Raw genomic sequence first — 21,756 nt, 5'->3', positions numbered from 1 at the left:
CTATTGGCCGAAGCGAAGCTCCGCCCCTCAAGTTCCGGCCACGTTCGTTAGCACATCCCACAGTATAGAGCTCCCTGGCCGTATGGACCAAAGGATGCTGCGTGGTCGGAGCTGAGGTCCTTGAAGGTGAATAAAATCCTCTGTAGTATGTGATGATGGAGAACCATATGGGAAGCTAGACGGAACTGAGTGTGAAGGATAGAAAAGAACTGGCAAAATGCTACGTTATAGCCAGTCCTAACCAAGTGCGGTAGGATCAGAGGGAGGGTGAGGGCAAAAGCTCTCTAGAGGTGTGACATTGACAGATTTCACCGTCAAACGGATTCAGGGAAGGAGGAAAGCAAAAGGGAGAGGCTGGCTAAGAGAAACATTTGAGGAGAACCAGGAAGTTAAATTTGAATTGGGACACAGGGATGTTATACCTTGATTGACAACCACACCCTAACATTTAAGAGTTACTAGACCTTTTTCTGTATTTCTTAATTCTTGGCCTCATTATTACAATTTGGCAATGAACTCCTTCCTAGCGTTGAACTCCTCCCAAGAGATTGCAAGAAGCAGCATGCAGTATTTATTTTACTAACACATGGCTGTCTTTCCGGTGATTATTGAAATACTAGGTGTGAAACGCCAGCTTCCAGGTTTTTGCCTTGACAGATAATGTCACAATAAGATTCTTGGACGTAAGCTCTTGAATACGACTCAAGTTGTAAGAGCATTTCAGATTTAATGAATATTCCAATTTACCCTCCAGAATTGTATAGCAATTTGTGTTAACAATGCCGAGAGGGATCATTTTCCTTAATACACAACAGAACTGGATATATGGCTGTTCAGAAACTTTTGCCAGTCTGATGCATGAAATACTCTATCTCATTTTAATTTTCAACTCTCTGGTTATTGCTGAGATTAAACACATTTTAGATGTTTATGAATCCTTTAGATTTCTTTCATGAATTGCCTAATTATATATGCATATGAATGTGAATGAATATATATGTGTGTGTATATATATATATGAATATTTGTGTGTGTGAGAGAGCATACATCTTTTCTAGTGGGTACTTTGTCCTTTGAAGATCTTTTATATAGGCATATCAGTTAAAATCAAATTTGGCTGTATAAATAATAAGTCATTTGTTTTTTTTGTTTTTTTTTTTAATAATAAGTCATTTGAAGTAATATATATTTCTTTGTGTAAATGAAGTCCAGAGGTTAGAAGCTGAGGACTGATATAGTAGCTTTGTTTCCACAAAGTCCTACGTGACTTACCTTCCTTCTGTTTCGCTGTTCTACGATTTCTAATGTGATCCTTGTTTTCATGGTCTTTGGTGGCAGTACTATATTTATATTTCAAACAGCAGGATTGAAGAAAGAATGAAAAAGAGCAGTGGCTAAAGAACTCATATTTCTTTATATATCTGTAGTTGAAAGTGCAAAATACAATGTTCATGTAGAAAACTGCATAAATTGATGGGCAATTTTTAAATCTTTGTTGGAAAAACACCCATAAAACTTCCACTCCAGTGAAGAAACAGAACATTGCAAGAAATGGAAAAGTGTGTGTTTCCTTTTCTAATCACAACTTTCCATAGAGGAAGTCTTTCTCTCGCTCTGGAGATTACTATAATCCTGACTTTATAGTAATCATTGCCTTGCTTTTCTTTAAAGTGTTCCACCCAAGAGTGTATTTCTAAATGACATTTCTAAACATTGTTGCCAGCATGATATTTTATTTTTTTCTTTTTTAAAAGGAGAGTAAAAGGAAATTAACAACAACAGACAAAAACAAAACAAAGCAAAAACAGTAAAAATGATACAGGAATTAATAGTGATTGTTATATAACATATTGTTATCTTCAAAAAGTTGTTCAGATTTCCAGATGTAAGAATGCATGATTTATCAAACCATTAAAGAGAATAAAAAATAATAAGAAAAACATTAGAAAATATACAGGGCTTCACTAAAGATGATAGGAATTTGCCAATGGTTGTTATATTACATATTACAACTTAGTTGTTCCGATTACCAGATATAAGCATGCAAAATTGGTCAAAAAAATTTAAGCAGTAACTGTTCCTTTGCTTATTTATTTATTTTAGAAGTAAAAGAATGAAAACATATTAAGAGACAGACAACCATTTATAAAGTAGCACAAGAATAGTACAAGCAATACTGAATTACAAATAAGGTGACAGGGAATTAACAGTGGTTGTATTACATATTGATAATTTCACAGTGGTTACAATAAACTATTAGACATCAGCAGTACAATTATCCCAGCTATCCTTCTTCTTTTTTTTTTTTTTTTTTTTTTTGTGCCAGGAAATGAACTCAGGACCTTGTGCTTGCCAGGCAGGCGCTAGTGCTGCTGAGCTACATCCCCAGCCCTATCCTTTTATATATATATTTTTAACCCCTTCTTTGTTTTTTTCCTTTCCCTCATCCCAGTTGTTTCTTCCTTTGAGCAATTTCTTTCCCTTTCACAATATCTATTGTATGTTTGGGGTTTTATTTACTTTCAGCTTCTTACACTTGGGAGATAATACAGTGTTTACACCTGTGGGTCCATTTACTTCACTTATAAGTATGGTCTCTAGTTGCATCCATTTACCTATAAAAGCCTTGAGTTTATCTTTTTTATAGCTGAGTAATATTCCATTGTATAAAAATACCACACCTTTTTTTATCCATTCCTCAGTTGATGGGCATTTGGGTTGTTTCCAAGATTTAGCTATGACAGCCTGGTGTGGTGGCACATACCTGTAATCCCAGCACTCAGGAGGCTGAGGCAGGAGGATTGTTGCAAGTTCGAAACCAGCCAGGGCTACAAAGTGAGCTCAAGGCCAGCCTGAACTGCATAGCAAGACCCTGTCTCAAAAAGACAAAAAAAAAAAAAAAAAAAAAAAAGGTTTAGCTATGACAAATTGTGTTGCTATAAACGTGGGTACACATATATCGCTGTGGGATGATGTTTTTAATTCTTCTGGGAAAATACCCAGAAGGGGAATAGCTGGGTTAAGTGGAACCTCCAGTTCTAATTTTGTGAGGAATCTCCACACTGATTTCCTGTGGTTTCGCCAGTCTACATTCCCACCAGCAGTGGAGAAGGGTTGCTTTTTCCCCACAACCCCTCCAGCATTTGTTATTGGTTGATTTCCTGATGATAGCCATTCTTTCTGGGGTTGGATGGAATCTCAAGTGTTGTTTTAATTTGCATTTCTTGAATGACCAATGATGTTGAACATTTTTTCCATATATTTATTTGCCATTAGTATTTCTTCATCTGAGAAGTGTATATTCATCTCAGATGCCCATTTTGGATTGAACAGCATGATATTTTAAAACAACTGAGAATATCACTTCTATGCTCGCACTCTGAGCAGTCAATAACCCATAGCATGAAATCTAGAATCTCTAATTTAAAAGCTGGAATCCCATTTCCTCTGGAACCCTCAACCCTTAGCCATTCTCTGAATACTATTTCTCAGATTCTCCTACTCCTAATTTTTTGTTCCTGCTATTTTATCTTGTACTCTGACCACATGTTGAAACTTTATTTATTCTAACATTCAATTGAGATTTTCCACCTCCTACTGATACTCTTGGCAAGAATTAGTTGTTATTGTTTGTCACTCCTACAGTTTTTGTCAGTATACTACTGTGGGCAGTTTTCTTGCTTTACGTAATTACTTTGTACTCTGCCTCACCCATTAGACTGCAATCTTCTTGAGGTCATGGGCTATTAATCATCTTACAGTACTGTGGTTATTGGCCTAATGCTTTTTAAAATATGTCTATTTTAAGACAATACAAGAGCTAGCTGTAGGAGATTGAATCCCATTGTGATACTCTGCCCAATGAAAAAGAAAGGAGACATATAGCTCGGATGACAAAACCCCCCACATAATGTGTGAACTTTCCCATGTGCTCATCCTTAACCTTCCTGTAAAAACCCTTTGGGCCCCTGGGCACCCCAACCCAAAAGGATTTTGTGACAAGAGTCCTCCTTTTTTCTTGTTGATCCAGCTTAAAAAATAAAACAGCTTCCTTGCGTTAACACCTATCTCTTGACTTAATTGGCCTGTTGCAGTGAGCAGCCAGACTGGGCCAGAAAGAACCAGAACATGCAGAAAATCTGGATGTATGGAATGAAAAGTGTGTTGCACAAATGTGTTGCATAAGTAATTTATTGTTTTGTGGATGCTAATTTATGGGTGTAGCCTCCTGTACTATCTTTTGATCATTAAGGGACTGTTTTGCATCACTAGATTGAGAACAAACATTTTAGCACAGCATATTCAAGCCAACTAAACTAGATAATTATTGCTAAAAGAAACAGAGACCACCATGGGAACAAAGGACAAGGGCACGTCTGGACCTTACCTCAGGACCTGTTATTCATTGAAAGTGTGGTGTATATTCTTCCCTTATCTCCTAACTCTCCCACACAAGCTTATTGACTTCAAGAAGCAGGTGCATCACTAAAACCAAGATGCTCTCATGGTAGAGTCTCCAAAAATGAACAAGATGAGAAAGTAAAATTGTTGTGGATCCTCACAGAGGGACAGAGGACAGACAAAGTCCTGAACCTTTAATCTGTCATGCACTAAAAGCTTGATCTATATTTTCTTCTGAGACAATCAGGGACTTAAAAGCTTCTTTTGCTAATAACAAAAAAACAATGATTCTTCACTTGGGCCTACAGAGGCCCAGTAGGTAACTAAAAGGAGGATAAAGCTTACTATCTTTGGGCCAGGGATATAACTGAGTGGCACAGTGCCTGCTTGGCAAGTATGAGGTCCTGAGTTCAATTCCCAGTACCCCCACAGAAAAGATTTTTTAAAAAGCATGATATCTTTGCCTTTCTTTTGCATCTGCCTCCTTTATTACTTTAAAACTTTAAGCCAAATCCTTGCTCAGCTCTGCATATAGACATGTTAATCATTAAGGAGTGTCTGTCTAAAACTGGTAATACAGGGTTGATTAACCCTAACTTTACATCATGTATTTCCTTCCTCTTCAAGACCAAGGACACCTTTTACCTCCTCAAATGGGTGCCTAGACATCTCCAGTCATTCTCCTAAAACTGCAGTCACCTTAAATTTCAGGGGAGCCTCCATTAAAGTGAAACTGTCCCCAAGCAGGAGCAGTCATCCTGTGGAGAGGGGTTGCCCCCTCATATAATAAATAGGGCTTCCCTGGAGCCATTTGCAAAACCAGAACTGAAATAATGATCAGCCAGACCCTAGCCCACCCCAGCAACCCATAAAAGCTTTCCCCTTCCCTTGGTTGGCAGGCCAGTCTGCTCTTCTCCATCAGAGAGGAGTCCCTTCCCAATTTGATTGTACTTTCTAATTTTGCTAGTAAATCAATCTCTGCCTCTTACTGATACATCCTGAAATTCTCTTCTGCAAAGATATATAGAGGAATTACACAGGCCAAGTTGAGATCCACCATCTCTTTAGAGGAACCTCAGATCCTAGCCAGTGATTAGCAGCACCTGTGTGTAAAACATTTGTGCAAATATGTAAGGGAAAACTAACATTTTCTGTTTGTGTAGTTAAGCTTTTTTCAAATATATGAACATATTATTGTAGCCTAGTTCATGTAACATTTGCCTCTGTAAACATGCCTACTTTCTCTCACATGTTCAACCCCTCCATGTTTTTCTGATTATGAGGCATCTCATAATCAGATCTAGACATGATACTAGATCTTTTATGCACATTGAAAAATTCACGTAAGCTAAGATTCTACTAAGTGAAAATTTTACCCATATTTGAACTTGATTCTATAACCTAGAAGAACCCATTGGCTAGAATAGCTGAATCACCCTTTTTTTTTTTTTGAGGAAAATGAAAAGGCTAACTCTACACTTAAAAATTTCTTTAAACCTTTTATATTAAACCCTAAAACTTTTCTTATTTTATAGTTCAGTAAAGTTAAATGATTTGTCCAAAATTACATAAACAGGTCTAGCACTCAGGTCTTTTGACTTCTATCCAATGACTTTTGACTTCAGATTTACTCAATTATTTTTAGGCACGTATTATGTGCTAGTTAGGGAAAACAAATGGATTCTACTCTGAATGTGTTAGAGAAAGTGAAACATTCACATAAATAATTTCCTGAAGAAATTAATGTCAAAAGAGTATGTATGAAAAAAGAAATAATGCTTTATTATTTTGACAAATTACTCAGAGATGAGAAGTAATAATGGATCAGATAACTTGTTTTTCTATTTCACCAGATTAACCATACCTACAAGAAATCTAATTCTTTCAAGTAAAAAAGCTATAATAACTCAGCCCACTCTACCAAAGAAAAATGAATTAACTTGCAACAGAAGTAAAATCCAAAGGTCTAAATTTGCAAATGCAAACTAGAATAACTTACAACAAATATTTCAAATATTCAGAATAGCCAATATTATCCTTATAACACATGGGAAAACTGGTATTTCTCTTTTTCTTAACGTTGTTTGAGATGCCCTTGATTTCTTTCATGTATTACATTGTAAAAATGGAGGAGATGGGGCACTGAGCTAAGTTTGAGAAGAATGACATTACATTAATAACAATTCCATATGCAGAAAAATAATTTTATGGAAAGCTTAGGATAGGCTTTCCCATAAATCAAAATATTTTGTGAAAGAGCAATCCCATCATTTTATATTTTTAATTTAGGCCCAGTCTTACACCTAAGAATATGAATGAATTTAAGAAATAATTACTGAGCACCTACGACACAATCAGCATGTACAACAGGAGAAAAAGCAGAGAGTGGGACAGAGACAGAAAAAGGAGAATTAACATCCGACCCTATTGGCCAACTTCATTAAAATAGGCTGCTCCATTGGTTTCTGGCTTCCTGGTTTCTTCCATGTATTCTGCACTTGTACTCTGTATCACTTTTGGAGAAAATGACAAAACCACAAAATTAGGCTTCTTTGCTTTATTACAAATACATGCAACTTTAGCTTAGGCCCTCAATGCCAACTGTTCATCATCATTTCCATTCATTCACTATAGAGGGTAAAAGAAGTCACTATGTACCAGCCATGTTCTAGGTGTGGGAAATAGTTTAAACTAAGACAGTATATCTATTTATAAATGTCCCCTTAAAGTTTAACATCAGTCACACTAGTGAATCTCAGTTGAGGCACTTTTAAAGTACAGACCTGTAGTTCTCAATTGGACATTGTTTTCTCCCCGTAAGGGATATTGGAACATTTCTGAAGACATGTTTGTTCATCCAAACTGGGATGCTACTGGAAACTAATAGGCCGATGCCAGAAATGCTGCTAACCAGTCAACATGAATAGAACAGCCCCTACCCCTGTCACCTCTACACCAAGATTATCTGTCCCAAAATAACAGTGACAGGGTTGAGAAATCTTGATTTAAACTAATGATTCCCATACTATTCTTGTCATATAAATCTACCCATTTCCTGTGGATGACTTCATATTCTACTTGAATGAGAAATTTTTTTTTTTGTACCAGGAATCAAACTCATGACCTCATGCTTGCCAGGTAGATATTTATGCCGCTGAGCTATATCCTCGGCCCCCTTTTTTTTTTTTGGTACCAGGAATCGAACTCATGACCTCACGCTTGCTGGGCAGGCACTGTGCTGCTGAGCTACATCCCCGGCCCTTGAATGAGAAATTAAGTTTATTTATTTTTTCTTCTCAGAATATCCAGTAGTCTCATTTGGCACTTTCTTACTCTCTTCTTTCTGTGGATAAATATCCTCTTTTTTTCTAAGATGATTATTTTTTTAATACTTACACTCTCCTGTTCCTGTAATTAATTATATGACCAATAAAAATGCATTCTGTATTGTAGCATAAACCAGATAAGATCAGGCAGAGTACATTCCTCTTGGATTCATTGTTTTAATCCCACTCAACTCTTTCCTAGGTTTTTCTCTCATGTGTATTTTTATTCTGTCCCATATAAAAAAATAGCTTTTCTGTGTCTAAAGAGTGCTTCATTATATCCAATGCTAAAATATTCTCTAAAATGCTTATTTTGATCCTTCTACTTTTTAACTTCCTTATTCCCTATTAATCTACTACCTGTTTTTTTTTTTTTTTTTTTTTTTTAATTTGTACCAGAAATCAAAACTCAGGACCTCATGTTTGCCAGGTGGCACTGTACCACTGAGCTAAATCCCCAGGTTGATGTACTACCTCGATCCTGAGCTGTTCTTTCCCCCTCACATTCTACAAGGTGGTGTAGTCTTTGGAATGTGACCAAACCTTTCATCAGAATCTTTCAGAAGTTAACCAATGCCTATACACAATAGCTATGACATACTAGACATCTTCACTTTACAAGGTCCTGAACCTGGAGCTTAAATTAGTATTAGTATGCCAATTATATAGAAGGATTAAGTAACTTAAAAATATACAGCCAAGAAGGAGCCAGAATACAAACCCAGGTCAATCTTATCCCTAAGTATAGACATCTGTGCTTTTACACAACACTTCATCCCCTGAGCAATCAAGTCAGTTTCTTGGCTTGGCCTTCAAAACTTTGTGATCTGGCTCCAGACTTTTTCCAGGTACCTCTGGCCTTCATCCAGTTCAGTCTGTTGTCATATTACTATTATTCTCTGAATGTTCTCTTTGCTTTCTTTTCTTCCACTTACTCCCCTTCATGTAATACCCTCTGTCTATATGATGCTTCTCACACATATCCATATCTCTATAGGTTCATTTTCCAAAACCCAACTGAAGTTTCCCAGATGAATTCTCTGATGTCTGATCCTTTCAAATTTTAGTTCTCTGGTAGAGATTTTTTCACTTTCAAACATTTATTTGCTCTTTTTGCCCTTGCTCTCTCTACTCTTCTTTCAGAGCAGTAAATTTGTTACAATAACAACATTGTTGTGTAGCAGTTGTTTTGTTTGTGTTTTTTTGAGACAAGGTCTTGCTGTGTAGTTCAGGCTGGCTTTGAACTCACTGTGTAACTCAGACAGGTCTTGAATTTGCTGTAATCCTCCTGCCTCAGCCTCCTGAGTGCTGGGATTACAGGCATGGACCACTATGCGGGCTTTGTGTAGCTTTTTACAATAAGTCTCATATGTTAATCCGGCAAAGAGTAGGAGTTTAATAAATGTTTGCTATTTTGTTCTTATCTTCATAACAACTCTCTAAGGAATTATTATATTTCATTAACAGCTAAGGAAACAGGCTCAGAAAAGTTAAATGCTCTGCCCAAGGGCACAAGTCTTTAGGATAACTCAAGCTCCAATGTACAGCTTCAGAATTTTGTCTCCCCTACCCCATATAGCCTAGCTTTATACCTTGATTGTAGTAGTTATTGAGTAAATGTTGAATCAGTATGTGTGTCTTAACAACATATTCTTTCAGGTTGAGAATTACAAGAGATCTACTGGTTTTGAGGGATCTATTGGTCAGGTCTAGGATGTGACTCACCTATTTATTGCTCCTTTAGGGAGAAAGAAAAACCTTTCTGATGGAGTCCAGCTTTGAGCAGGACTTAAATTAACCAATTGGCTTTTCATGTTTACTTGTGAGTCTGTCCAAGGCCTAGGCTCCTCATCTGGAGATGGGTGGTAGACTCATAGTAAGTGAACCTCTGTGAATCACTGATCCCTACTGAGGCCTGTAATGGTGGGTGAAGCCTCAGAAGGTAAAACAAGATCACAACCAAGGATACCTGGATCCAACCTCAACCACATAAAGACTGTAGCCTCAGGCATCTCACTCCTGGGTGGATTAACTTAATATCTTACTTGGAGAAGTCCTTGAGTTGTTCCCACCCTTCTTGAGTATTGTCCTCCCTTCTTCTGATAACAAAATAAATACGGGCTGCCCAAGAAGGTCTTGGTCTTAGCCTGAAAGAATCTCAAATTCAGTGAGAGGGCTTTGATCTTTATGGAGCCCTAAAATAAATCCATTTGCCTCTTTTATTTACCCTTCACTGTACACTCATTTGGGAGATTGCAGACTTGATCAATATGTAATAACTAAGGGATATTGTTAACCTGATACCATTCCATTCTAATAAAACATCTTATGCAATATTATGTTGAGGTCTGTATTATCCACTTAAGAACATTATATAACAAACAATTTTTTATGTTATTTAAAGTCAGTGGATAATAAGAAAATTGGGGAAACAAGTTTTCATTTTTTGTTTTTCATTTCTATGTAGTGAAATTTATCTTTTTCCTTTTTATTTCTACTATTAGGTCCATGTTTAGAAAAGCCACTTTCATCTGTAAGACTGTATAAATATTCACATGTATTTCCTTCTATTTTTGTCATATCATCCTTTATATTGAGAATCACTAGGACTGTGTGTATTGGAGAGTGAAATATGTTTATAACTTAATGTTATTCTTATATTAGTTTATTGGTTTGGTGAGTTTTCCCAACACTAGTTCCCTCTTCTGATTTTAAATTACATCTTTATCATATACTCCTATATGCTAAATTCATATTTTTAAAAAAATTGTTCTATTGATGGTTTACTCCTGCACTAATACCACTGATTTGATAATAAAATATTAACTTCTGGTGTGTCAAGCTCTTTGGAAGCTGAATTTTTAAAAATATCATGGATTATTATCACCCACCATCACAGATTATTTATTCAATAATCTTTCTTCCTTCCTTCCTTTCTTTCTTTCTCGCTTTCTTTCTTTCTTTTTTGAGAACTGGGTCTCACTGTACAGTTCAGGCCAGCCTCAAACTCACTGTGTAACCCAGGGTGGCCTTGAATTCATAGCAATCTTCTTGCCTCAACCTCCCCCAAGTACTAGAATCATGAGCGTGTGCCACCACATCCAGCGTTCCTAAAAGTAAATGTAAAAAACATTTTGTCAAAACCCCATACTTGTTTTGCTGGGATTCTGATTGAGATGGCATAAAATTTGTAAATTAATGTGGAGGATTGACACCATTTAATATAGAAAGCGTGCAAAATCAGAGAACATGAGATGATTTCTATTCAAGTTTCCTCTCATTTCTCACAATTTTACAATTTTCTGTGTGTATATATGTGCATGCGCGCGCGCGCACACACACACACACACACACACACGCACACGCTTTGGAGCACATGTGCTAAAATCAAACTACATTGGTTCCAAACTCAGCTTTATCAGTTAGTAGCTTTGTGACCTTTTTCTTTCACCTTTCATTTTCACCTCCTGTAATACAAGAAATGATAATAATAGTGCCTTTAGAGCTATGGTGAAGATTGAATGAATTAGTTTACATAAAGTGTTTAAAACAGTCTCTGGTACATAAAAGTACCATACAAATACTACCTACCATCTAAGTGGGTTCTATACACATTTCATGTTTCATATGATTTTGTTAAATGTTTTACATACTGTTTTAATAAATGAAAATTTTTTTCTATTGTTACTGGTTGTCACTGTATTAATTTTGATTATGGCGTACAGACTCAGTAAACACTAAACTTTGAAATTTCAGCCTCTGGTAGATTCCTCATTTTTGTGAATTGCTGAAATTTTCCATTGGTGGTTCAGAATTTTATGTTATTTAGAGCTGAATGATGAAACAGAAAATGAGTGTCTGATACATTGAAAGGTAAAGTAAAATGAATAAAATCAAATTTGATTCATTGAAAATACTAAAGGAACAAATAATCCTCTTATAAAACTGATGAAAACTGCAAAAAATGATAGAATTAACAGACTGTAAATGTCTAAAGGAAAAATTTAAAATTGTAAGAATATTCAAAGTTTAATCTATCAATAAAATGAAGATTTTTATTAAATATACTGTCTAAAATATAAAGTACAAATTCAGTAGAAATGGCAGAAAACCTGAACTAACCAACAATATAGAAGAAATGTGAAATTTTCCAAAAAAGACACCAGGCCAAGATGCTTTTAAACATAGATTCTACGAGAACTGTTAGGGGTAATGTTATTTACAGAACATTAAAAAGGATGGAAAATGTAACTCATTCTATAAGGCTAACATAATCATTATACCAATTAATGAGGAATAGAGCAAAACAAATATAAGCCAGTCATAATAATGAAAATAAATGCAAAGACCCTAAAATAAATATTAGCAAACTGAACATAGTAGTGTTTTAAAGTTGAATATATTATCTATATATGCCATATAGATTTTATTGCAGAAATACAAAGATAATTCCATGTATTAAAGACATGAACCTCTTATGATTTGTAGCTAAACATAAGGAAATCTTTAAACATTTTTAAAAATTTTTCCTCCTGATACAGTCTACTTGTAAAGCTACTTTAATCATCTCTGCCTGGAATACTTTCTTACTTTCTTCACATATTTAGCAAGCTCCTTTTGTAAAGACTTAAATCAAGTGTCTCTAGGTGATCAAACCTAGGTTTCCTTCTCTGACCTTCCTTCTCTGACCTTCCTCCACCTGAGGCTGAGAAACTGCTACTCTTGTGTTGTTCCACAGTTAACTTGTATTTACTTCTATTACACTGTTTCAAAATTACTGTGAACTTGTTTAGCTCTTCTACCAAACTTGGAACTCTTTAAGGTAGACTCCATTTATACCTGTTTTCTGGGTGTCTGGCACATAATAATGAGTTCTCAAAAAGTGGTTCAGTGAACGCTTTAATGACCTTTATTCATAACAGTAAGTGCGCTTTCTTTGTAAGTTGTCCTCTGTCTTTAAAGTAAAATTTACACATATCATTTTTATACATTAAATGTGAATAACTTCATAGTACCTGGAGAGTTAAAGATAAAAGTGATTGCAGTTAAATATTCTTAATGGATCAGGCCTCATGTGGTATAGATAGATGAATATTACTGCTATAATATTTCTACCTGTTACTAACAGAGCTAATTTGAATGAACTCAATTTTCAATTTAACTATACTGGTGAATTCATTAGATGTTGACTTAAAATAATTTTTTAAAATCGGAAGAATACTTGTATTAATGTTCAAGAAGACAGGATGACTTCTACTTTTTTGTTTAATTTTCTTCATTAACATTTTCATGCTGGGTGTGGTGGCACGCTCCTGTAATCCCAGCACTCAGGAGGCTGAGGCAGGAGGATCATTGCGAGTTCGAGACCAGCCTGGGCTACAAAGTGAGCTCAAGGCCAGCCTGAACTGCATAGCAAGAGCCTGTCTCCAAAATGACCAAAAAAAAAAAAAAAATTCCCAAAGGGAAAAAAGTAGTAAAGTTTAAAAATACTAACATGAGAAAAACCATAATCAATGACAGACATAAAGTTATACATAGTGATCTAGTGTAGCTGCTTCCAGAAGCTAACACAATAAGAATCACACTGGACCTTAAAAAGAAAGAAAATCCTGTCACATGTTACAACATGGATGAAACGTGGGGGAAATTATGCTAAATAAGCAGTCACAAAAAGGCAAACACTGTATGATTTTGCTTAAGTGAGGTATCTAAACTAGTTAATTCATAGAAACATAGAGCAGAATAGTTGATTATAAGAATTGGGAGGAAGAGAAATAGGAATTTGTTGCTTGTTTATGTGTAGAGCTTCAGATTTACATGATGGAAAATTTCTAGAGATTTGTTTTCTAGCAATGTGAATATACTTAACACATCTGAACTGTACACTTGAAAATGGTTAAGATGACAATATTTCGCTGTGTATTTTTTCTTACCACAGTAAAATAAAATCACTCTTGGGAGGGAAAAAAATGACATTGGAAATCATGACCTAAGTGACAATAAACTGAGAAGAAGCATTTTGATTTAAAAACAACAACAAAAATGTCATTCCAAATAAAAAGTTAATAATAATATCAGCAAAGTACTTATGCATTATATTGCGTGGCGTAAAGTCCAATGTTCCTTTTTCTCCACAGTCCCGCTAGCATTTGTTATTAGTTGTTTTCTTGATAACAGCCATTCATTCTAGAGGGGGATGGAATCTCAGCGTTGTTTTAGTTCGCGTCTCTTGAATGACCAGTGATGTTGAACAGTTTTTCATATATTGATTTGCTGTTTGTACTTCATCTAAAAAATATCTGTTTGTCTCAGATGTCCATTTCTGGGTTGGGTCTTTGAATTTGGATGGTCTGAATTTTTTCAGTTCTTTATATGTTCTAAATATTAGTCCATTGTCTGAAGAACCATTGGCATAAATTTTTTTCCCACTCTGAAGTTTTTCTTTTTCACTCTGTGGGTGATTCTTTTGCTATGTGAAAGCTTTTTAATAAGATGAGGTCCCAAATGCTGGCAGGGTTATAGGGAAAAAAGGAACACTTCTCTACTGTTTGTGGGAGTTTAGGCTGGTGCAACCACTGTGGAAATTCCTGAAAAAAAGAAAAAAAAAAAAAAACTAGGATTAGCAGTCCCATTTGACACACCTATTCCTGTTCTGGAAGAATTAAAACATGATATCACAGTGATATATGTGCACCCATGGTTTATAGCAGCACAGTTTGTAATAGCCAACAACCCAACTGTCCATCAACCAATGAATGGGTTAAAAATGTGGATTTTTAAATAATGGAGTATTACTCCATAAAGAAAGATAAAATGGAGACATTTATTGCTAAATGGATGGACCTTGAGACCATAACATAAGTGAAATAAATTGGGCACACTTGCAAATGTTTCATTATCTCTCTGGTGTGAGAAACTAAAAATGTAAATAAGAACATTAAAATAGATATCATGAAATAGGAAGAAACTGTACAAAGGGAAAAGGGAAATGAGGGAAGTGGGGAATGGAAAGAAGGAAAAGAAAAAATGAGAGAAGGATAAAATGAAAACAAAGCTTTGTGAATAGGGAGGAAAAAGGTTTTGGAAAAGAGGGGATGAGAATGGGGAAAAAAGAGGAGTCAAGATAAATCATGTAGAGATACAAATTCCCTGTAATGAATGTGGTCATTATGTATACCTAAATTTTATCAATAAACTTAAGTAAAATGAAAGAATAGTGTTGGCAAAGCACACTATCAGATTGAATAAAACCTTGATACCTTCTTAATCATCTCATGAGGCTATATACAAAGAACAGAGTTCACTTGGGAGTGCTTTGAAAGCAGTCTTTATTTCTTTAACTAGAAAAAAGAAAACATCATAAAGAATGCAAATAAAACTCATGAGGAAGTCTCTTACCTTTTTTGCTTACTTAGTTTTTGCACTTCAATAAAAATTTGAGGAAGCACACAATCAAAATGCAAATTAGAGAATAACTCTTTCTTAATTAAATGGTAACACTTACAATAAAAGTAGTTGCCACAAAATTTTTCTCTGAAATTTTAGGTATCTAAGTACTAAAGGAAGACACTGTATTCTAAATTAGATAGCCATTCTGAGGAGTTTCCTCTGCTACTCTGGTTTCATGTTTCCATGTAGGACTTTGGCTAAAATAATAATTCTGGCCTAATACTTTTGGTCCTTCTCTCTACTTCTCCCTCACCGATGAGAGGAGTGCTTAACTGATTAGTACACTTAGGAGAAGAAATGGACAGGGCATAGCTATTTCTAGGCTGTCTTCAGAGATTAATAGTGTTTTTCTTTAAAAAATTTTGTCGTATACTAGTTCTTTTAAGAGTACTTTTAAATGTGCTAGTCCTTTAAATTTTATTTTTATTTTTTGATTAACATGTAATCACTGTATATATTAATAGAATATAGTGTGGTATTTCAACACATGCATCCAGCATGCACTGATCAAGTCAGTATGCTTAGCATTTCCTTCTTACCATTTCTTTATATGTGGAGACTTTGAGCTCCTCTATTCTAGTTCTTCATTAAGTAGATAATAGGCTTTCATGAACTTTCATCAACCTACTATGGTATGGCACTTTAGAACTTATTTCTTCCGTGTTTTGGCAATGCTTATCTAACATCCTTGTATTCTGCCCCTCATCCACCTTTTTTTTGTCTCCTAGCAATCACTATTATACATTTGGAGAAATCATGTGGTATTTGTCTTTCTGTGACTGCCCTATTTCCCTTAACATAATGTCTTCCAGCTTCACAAATTTTGCAGCAAATGACAGGATTTTATTCTTAATGGCTGAATAATATTGTATTGTGTATACATCTGCATTTTTTATCCATTCATGAGTCAATAGCTTCCTAGGTTGATCCCATATCTTAGCTATTATAAATGGTGCTTAAATAAACAAGAGAGTGTAGGTGTCTCTTTGGTACAATGATTTCATTTCTTTTGTATATATACCCAAGGTAGGTAAATATGAATCATGTGATAGATGAATCATAGGATAGATCTACTTTTAGTTTTTAAAGAACCATTACATTGTTTTCCATAATGACATTTATACTTCAACTAAAATATATGAGTTTGTCTATGGCCTCACTAATGCCATAGAGAATTCTCTAATGCCTAATAAGCATTTTTTGTTGTCTTTTCTGATAATGGGCATTCTGACTGGAATAAAATAATATAGCACACTGGCTTTGATTTAAATTTTCCTGATGGCTAATTATATTTAGAATTTTTAATATTATGTATTATCTATTTGCATTTCTTCTTTTGAGAAATATCTATTTGGATAATTTGTCCATTTTTAATTAGATTTTTGTTAGATTTCTGGAATTCCTTATATACTCTGGAATTTCTTATATATCCTTATATAAATAAGGATGCTGAATCCTTTGTTAGATGAATAGTTTGCAAATTATTTTCTGCTGTTCAATAGGTTATCTTTTTACTCTATTGATGATTTCCTTTGCTGTGCCGAAGATTTAGTCTGATCTAGTCCAATTTGTCTATTTTAGCTCTTCTTGTGTGTGCTTTTGTGGTCATATTCAAAGAAATTGTTGGCTATATGTCTTGAAATATTTCTTCTGTTATTTTTCCTAGTAGTTTTAGACTTTCAAGTCTTAAATTTAAGTTTTTGGTCCATTTTTAATTAAAAATTTATTCCAGGGAAGATACATTGCCACGAATACCCCTCAAAATACTCCCTCTTGTTTATCCCATTCCACCTGCCACTTTCTGAAGCAGTTCTGGAAGTCTTCTTTTGAGAATGTCTTTAGTTGCCTTGTCTTGGCAGCCTGGATGTCTTGAACTGATTCAAAATATTTACCTTTCAGGGTCATTTTGACTTCGGGGAAAAGCCAGGAGTCACATTGTGTCACCTACTGAATAAGGTGGATGAAGATGCATTTTGAGTTGATTTTTTTACAGGGTAAAAAATAGGGATCAAGTTTCAATCTTCTTCATACGGCTGTTCAGTTTTCCCTGTACCATTTATTGAAGTGGCTATCCTTTCTATAATATATACTTTTGGCACTTTTGTTGAGAATCAGTTGGCTTTAGATAAATGTGTAGATTTATTTCTGGAATCTCTATTCTGTTCCACTGGTCTGTGTGTCTGTTTTTATACCACTACCATATTGTCTTTGTTACTATGGTTCTGAAACATATTTTGAAATTAGGTATTGTTTTGCTCCCACCTTTGCTCTTTTTATTCAAGATTTCTTTGGCTATTAAGGTCTTTTGTGCTTCCATATAAATTTAGGAGTTTTTTCTAGTTCTATGTAGAATATCATTGGTATATTTGTCAATTTTATATTGAGTCTACAAATCATGTTGAATAGTGTGGATATTTTAACAGTATTAATTCTTTTGATAAATTAACATGGGGAGTCTTTCCTTTTGTGTCTTCTTAAGTTTCTCTAGTCATGTTTCATAATTTCATTCTTTGGATAATTTTATTCCTAGGTTTTGCTGTTTTTTGTTTTGTAGCTCTTGTGGATGAGATTACTTTCATTATTTCTTTCTCAGCAAGTTCATCAATGGCATATAAAATGCTACTGATTTTTGTATGATGATTTTGTATCCTACAAATTTACTACATTTGTTTTTAGTTATGATAGTCTTTTGGTGGAGTTTTTACATAGAATTATAAAGTCTGTACTTAGAATCTACATAGAGTCTATATGTAGAATCAGGTCATCCATATACAAGTATAATGTGACTTCCTCTCTTACTATTCCTATGCCTTTTACTTCTCTTTCTTGCTTAACTGTTCTGGGTAAAATTTCTAGTAGTTTTTGGATAAGAGTAGTAAGAGTAGAAACCCTTGTCTTATTCCAGGTCTTAGATAAAAGGCTTTCAGTTTTTCCCCATTCAGAATGATGTTCAGTGCAGAGATGCTATATGTAGCTATTATTACGTACAGTTAGAATTCTATATTTAGTTTGTGCTGGTCTTTCTCATGAAGGGAATCTGAATTTTGTTGTGTGCTGAGGTAGATCTTTTAATTTGACTAAGAAGTATAATTTCAGTATAATAAGCTACATATATGTCGGGCATGGTGGCACAGACCCGTAATCTCAGCGTTCAGGAGGTTGAGCCAGGAGCATGGTCATAAGTTCAAGGCCAGCCTGGGATATACAGTGAGTTAAAAGCCAGCCTGAACTACATAGTGAGACCCTGTCTCAAAAAAAAGTTCGTAATTTCACCAATTTAGACATATGTAAAGCTGTGAGGATATCTCTATAGCCAAGACAGGAACATTTTCCTGCCTGTCAAGATGTTCCTCCCTGCCCTTTGCAGTCCATAGCTTCTTCCACTCATCTGCTTCTTCAGTCGACCATCAACTTGCTTTCTGTCACTATAGATTAGTATTGCTCCAACCAATAGAGTAGAGTAGAAATGATATTGTGGGATATCCAAGCTTGGGCCAGTGCAGTTTCTGTCTCGTGTACTCATACTTAGAACTCTAAAACACATAAAAGGTCTGACTACCTGAAGCCACCATGCTATGAGCAGTCGTTATATCAGAGGCTGTTTCCAGTGCTCTCATTTGTAATGGCCATCTGCAAGATATCTTGTGTCACTCAAGTGACACTCAGGTGTAAGACATGTAAGTGAAAGGGGCTTCAGATTTTTCCAGTTTGGTCAGTTTTGCTAAATGTAGGAGGTTCCTTGGTGATTTTTTTTTTTTTTGGTTTTTCTCCGGTACCGGGAACCGAACTCATGACCTTGCGCTTGCCAGGCAGGCGCTTTGCCGCTGAGCTAAATCCCCAGCCCCTCCTTGGTGATTAATACAAGTGTCTCTGGATTAGCTTCTCCTTTCTGTATGCACCTGTCCAGGGGTTAACCTGTGGGCTAAATCCAGCTTGCTGCCTAATTTTTATATGACCCTCAAGTTAAGAATGATGTCTACATTTTTGGTTTTTAAAGATAAAATAGTCTAAATAGTTTAATGTCTCTAGCATAATAATGTCATTCAATACTCAACAGTTCTAACACATTAAAAACTGTTCACTTTCACTTACTAAAAAGTAAACTTTACATATAATCTCAAGGAATTATTTCAAAATCCACTGTATTTTCTCTGAGAAACATAAAGTTTAAACTGTCAGGAAGGGGCTGGGGATTTAGCTCAGCGGCAAAGCGCCTGCCTGGCAAGCACAAGGTCGTGAGTTCGGTTCCCGGTACCGGATAAAAACCAAAAAAAAAAAAAAAAAAAAAGAATTAAACTGTCAGGAAATAGTCTTGTTCTTCTGATACAATGATGTATACCAGAGTTGTTCTTTACCCAGTTTTAAAAACAGACTGTGTAGTAAACATAGATTTATCATAAATTTTTTATCTCTTCAAAGATGAGTCATTTGCACTAATTTTTAGTATTTGTGAGGGTTACTGCACATGTACTTATCCAGTAACTTTTAAATAACAATTGGCTATAGACCACTACATTTTTCATATATGTGTGATTTCTCTCCAGTAATTCTCCTACATACATTTTTTTTTCTGTCTTTTTGAGTTCAAACTGGCTTTGAGCTCACTTTGTAGCCCAGGCTGGTCTTGAACTCACAGTGATCCTCCTGCCTCAGCCTTCCGAGTGCTGGGATTACAGGCATGTGCCACCACCCCCGGCTCTCCTACATACATTAAGATGTTGTATATGAATAAAGGCTTAGCTGCTCTGTATCATGTTTTTTCCAACATACCTATTACACTATTCTGAGGTTTATATTTTTGATAAAGACCTTTGCAGTTACTACAAATATAAGTTTCCTATCTATATGAATTTTCTGATTTTGAATAAGGACTAAATATTGCATGATTACCTTTCTACATTATTTGCATTTATATGGTCTCACTCCATATATGAATTTATATGAATTCTCTGATGTTGAGTAAGTTATAAAAACTGGTTAAAGGTATGAGAAGCCACTTTGAAGATATCAATATGTTATACAACAACCATTGTTAATTCCCTACCACTTTGTTTGTAACTCTGTATTGTCTGTACTGTGCTTGTGATATGTTGTAAAATGTTGTATGTCTGTTAATGTTTCCCTCCTTTTATCTTTAAAATAAAAAAAAAACTGGTTAAAAGTTTTTCCACATTCTTTACATTGATGAGATTGCTACATAGTATGAATTCTGTAATGTGGTCTAAACCTTAAATACTGGATAAGCTTTACAGCATTATTTATATTTTTAGGATTTCTCTCTGGCATGAATTATCTTCTGTTAAGTAGGGTGTGAGACCCTGCTAAGATTTTGCCACATTCTTCACATTTGTAGGGGTTCTCTCCAGTTTGAATTCTCTGGTGTTTATACATTTCAGATGAGAAAGCTAAATGTATGGCTGCTGTCTCTTATGTCTTCACATCCCAGGGATTCACTTTGCTCCAGACAGGTGATCAGGTATTGCTCAGAGACAGCTAGACCCAGGGAGAAAGTGTTTCTGCAGTTCTCTAATATCACACCGTGTACAAATTTCAATGAGCAGGGTCTAGGCATTTCCACTCCTTAGTGACAACATCTCTGAATGTTAACAGCTCCTAGTATGTACAAACCCCTAGGTTCAATCCATAGCATGTTTCCAGGGTCCAGAGTGTCTGATGCCCTTGTTATGGGTTTCCTCGCACCAGGTAACAAGGAGAACAGACTGTGGAATAGCCTCCTGGAACTCAAGAGGAGACCAACTTTGGAGACAGATCCTAGAACTGTGGGCTCAAGAGACAGAAGCCCCAACAGACTGTTGATTTCTACATTTTTAAACAGTTATATTTTAAATGCTTATACAAGTACCTACGCAATATCCTTGAGCTTATCCCTTGGCTGATAAAACCTCAAATATATACTAATATATGGTTCTTTTTTTATTTTAAAGAGAATAGAAATATATGGTTCTTTACAGAAAAAGTTTGCTGGTTTTTGGTATGGTTTTCCACATACAACACAGACAGGAGAAAACAAGAGATTATAGCAGAAGCCTGTCTTGTTTTTTTTTTTTTTTCTTTTTTGGGTTTTTTTTTCCAGTACCGGGAACCGAACTCACGACCTTGCGCTTGCCAGGCAGGCGCTGTGCTGCTGAGCTAAATCCCCAGCCCCCAGAAATCTGTCTTAATAACACTTGCTGCTTTTGCTGTTTTCCACCACCATGAACTGTTGACCTCTATCATGTGCCACTCTGCCTTGGAGCCAGCTGATTATAGATTGAAACCTCCACAAACTGTAAGCTAAATAAACCTTTCCTTCCTTAATTCTGGGCATCAGGTATTTTGTCTCAGCAATGAGAGAAAAATAACTAAGATGGGTGGTAAGGGTGGGCATGAGCACTAAATTTTTATGTAGTTTGTAGTTTGTTTTTCTAATTGTCCCTACTAAGATCAAGTATCCTTTAGAGCAACTTTCTTAAATTCTCAAGTCTTATCAAGGACAAGCTTTTAGTTCCCATGTTTTCCTTTTTGACTTATATCTTTTCCTCCCCTTTATCTTTTCTTACTTATCTTTAAGTTTTTTCTT

General features: G+C 35.4%; 1 long non-coding RNA gene across 1 annotated transcript; it reads left to right on the top strand.

Moving 5' to 3' along the window:
• Positions 1 to 42: 42 nt before the first annotated feature.
• On the top strand, positions 43 to 21,095 carry LOC102008109. Its single transcript, XR_260633.1, has 2 exons — positions 43 to 126; positions 20,880 to 21,095. It is a non-coding gene; the product is annotated as an uncharacterized LOC102008109 (long non-coding RNA).
• The last annotated feature ends 661 nt before the right edge of the window (positions 21,096 to 21,756 follow it).

The sequence above is a fragment of the Chinchilla lanigera genome, unplaced genomic scaffold (genome assembly GCF_000276665.1).
Source record: "Chinchilla lanigera isolate Chin_1 unplaced genomic scaffold, ChiLan1.0 scaffold00018, whole genome shotgun sequence".
Classification (NCBI taxonomy): Eukaryota; Metazoa; Chordata; class Mammalia; order Rodentia; family Chinchillidae; genus Chinchilla; species Chinchilla lanigera.
The sequence above is the reverse complement of the archived record's forward strand: the minus strand, read 5'-3'. Positions and strand labels throughout refer to the sequence as shown.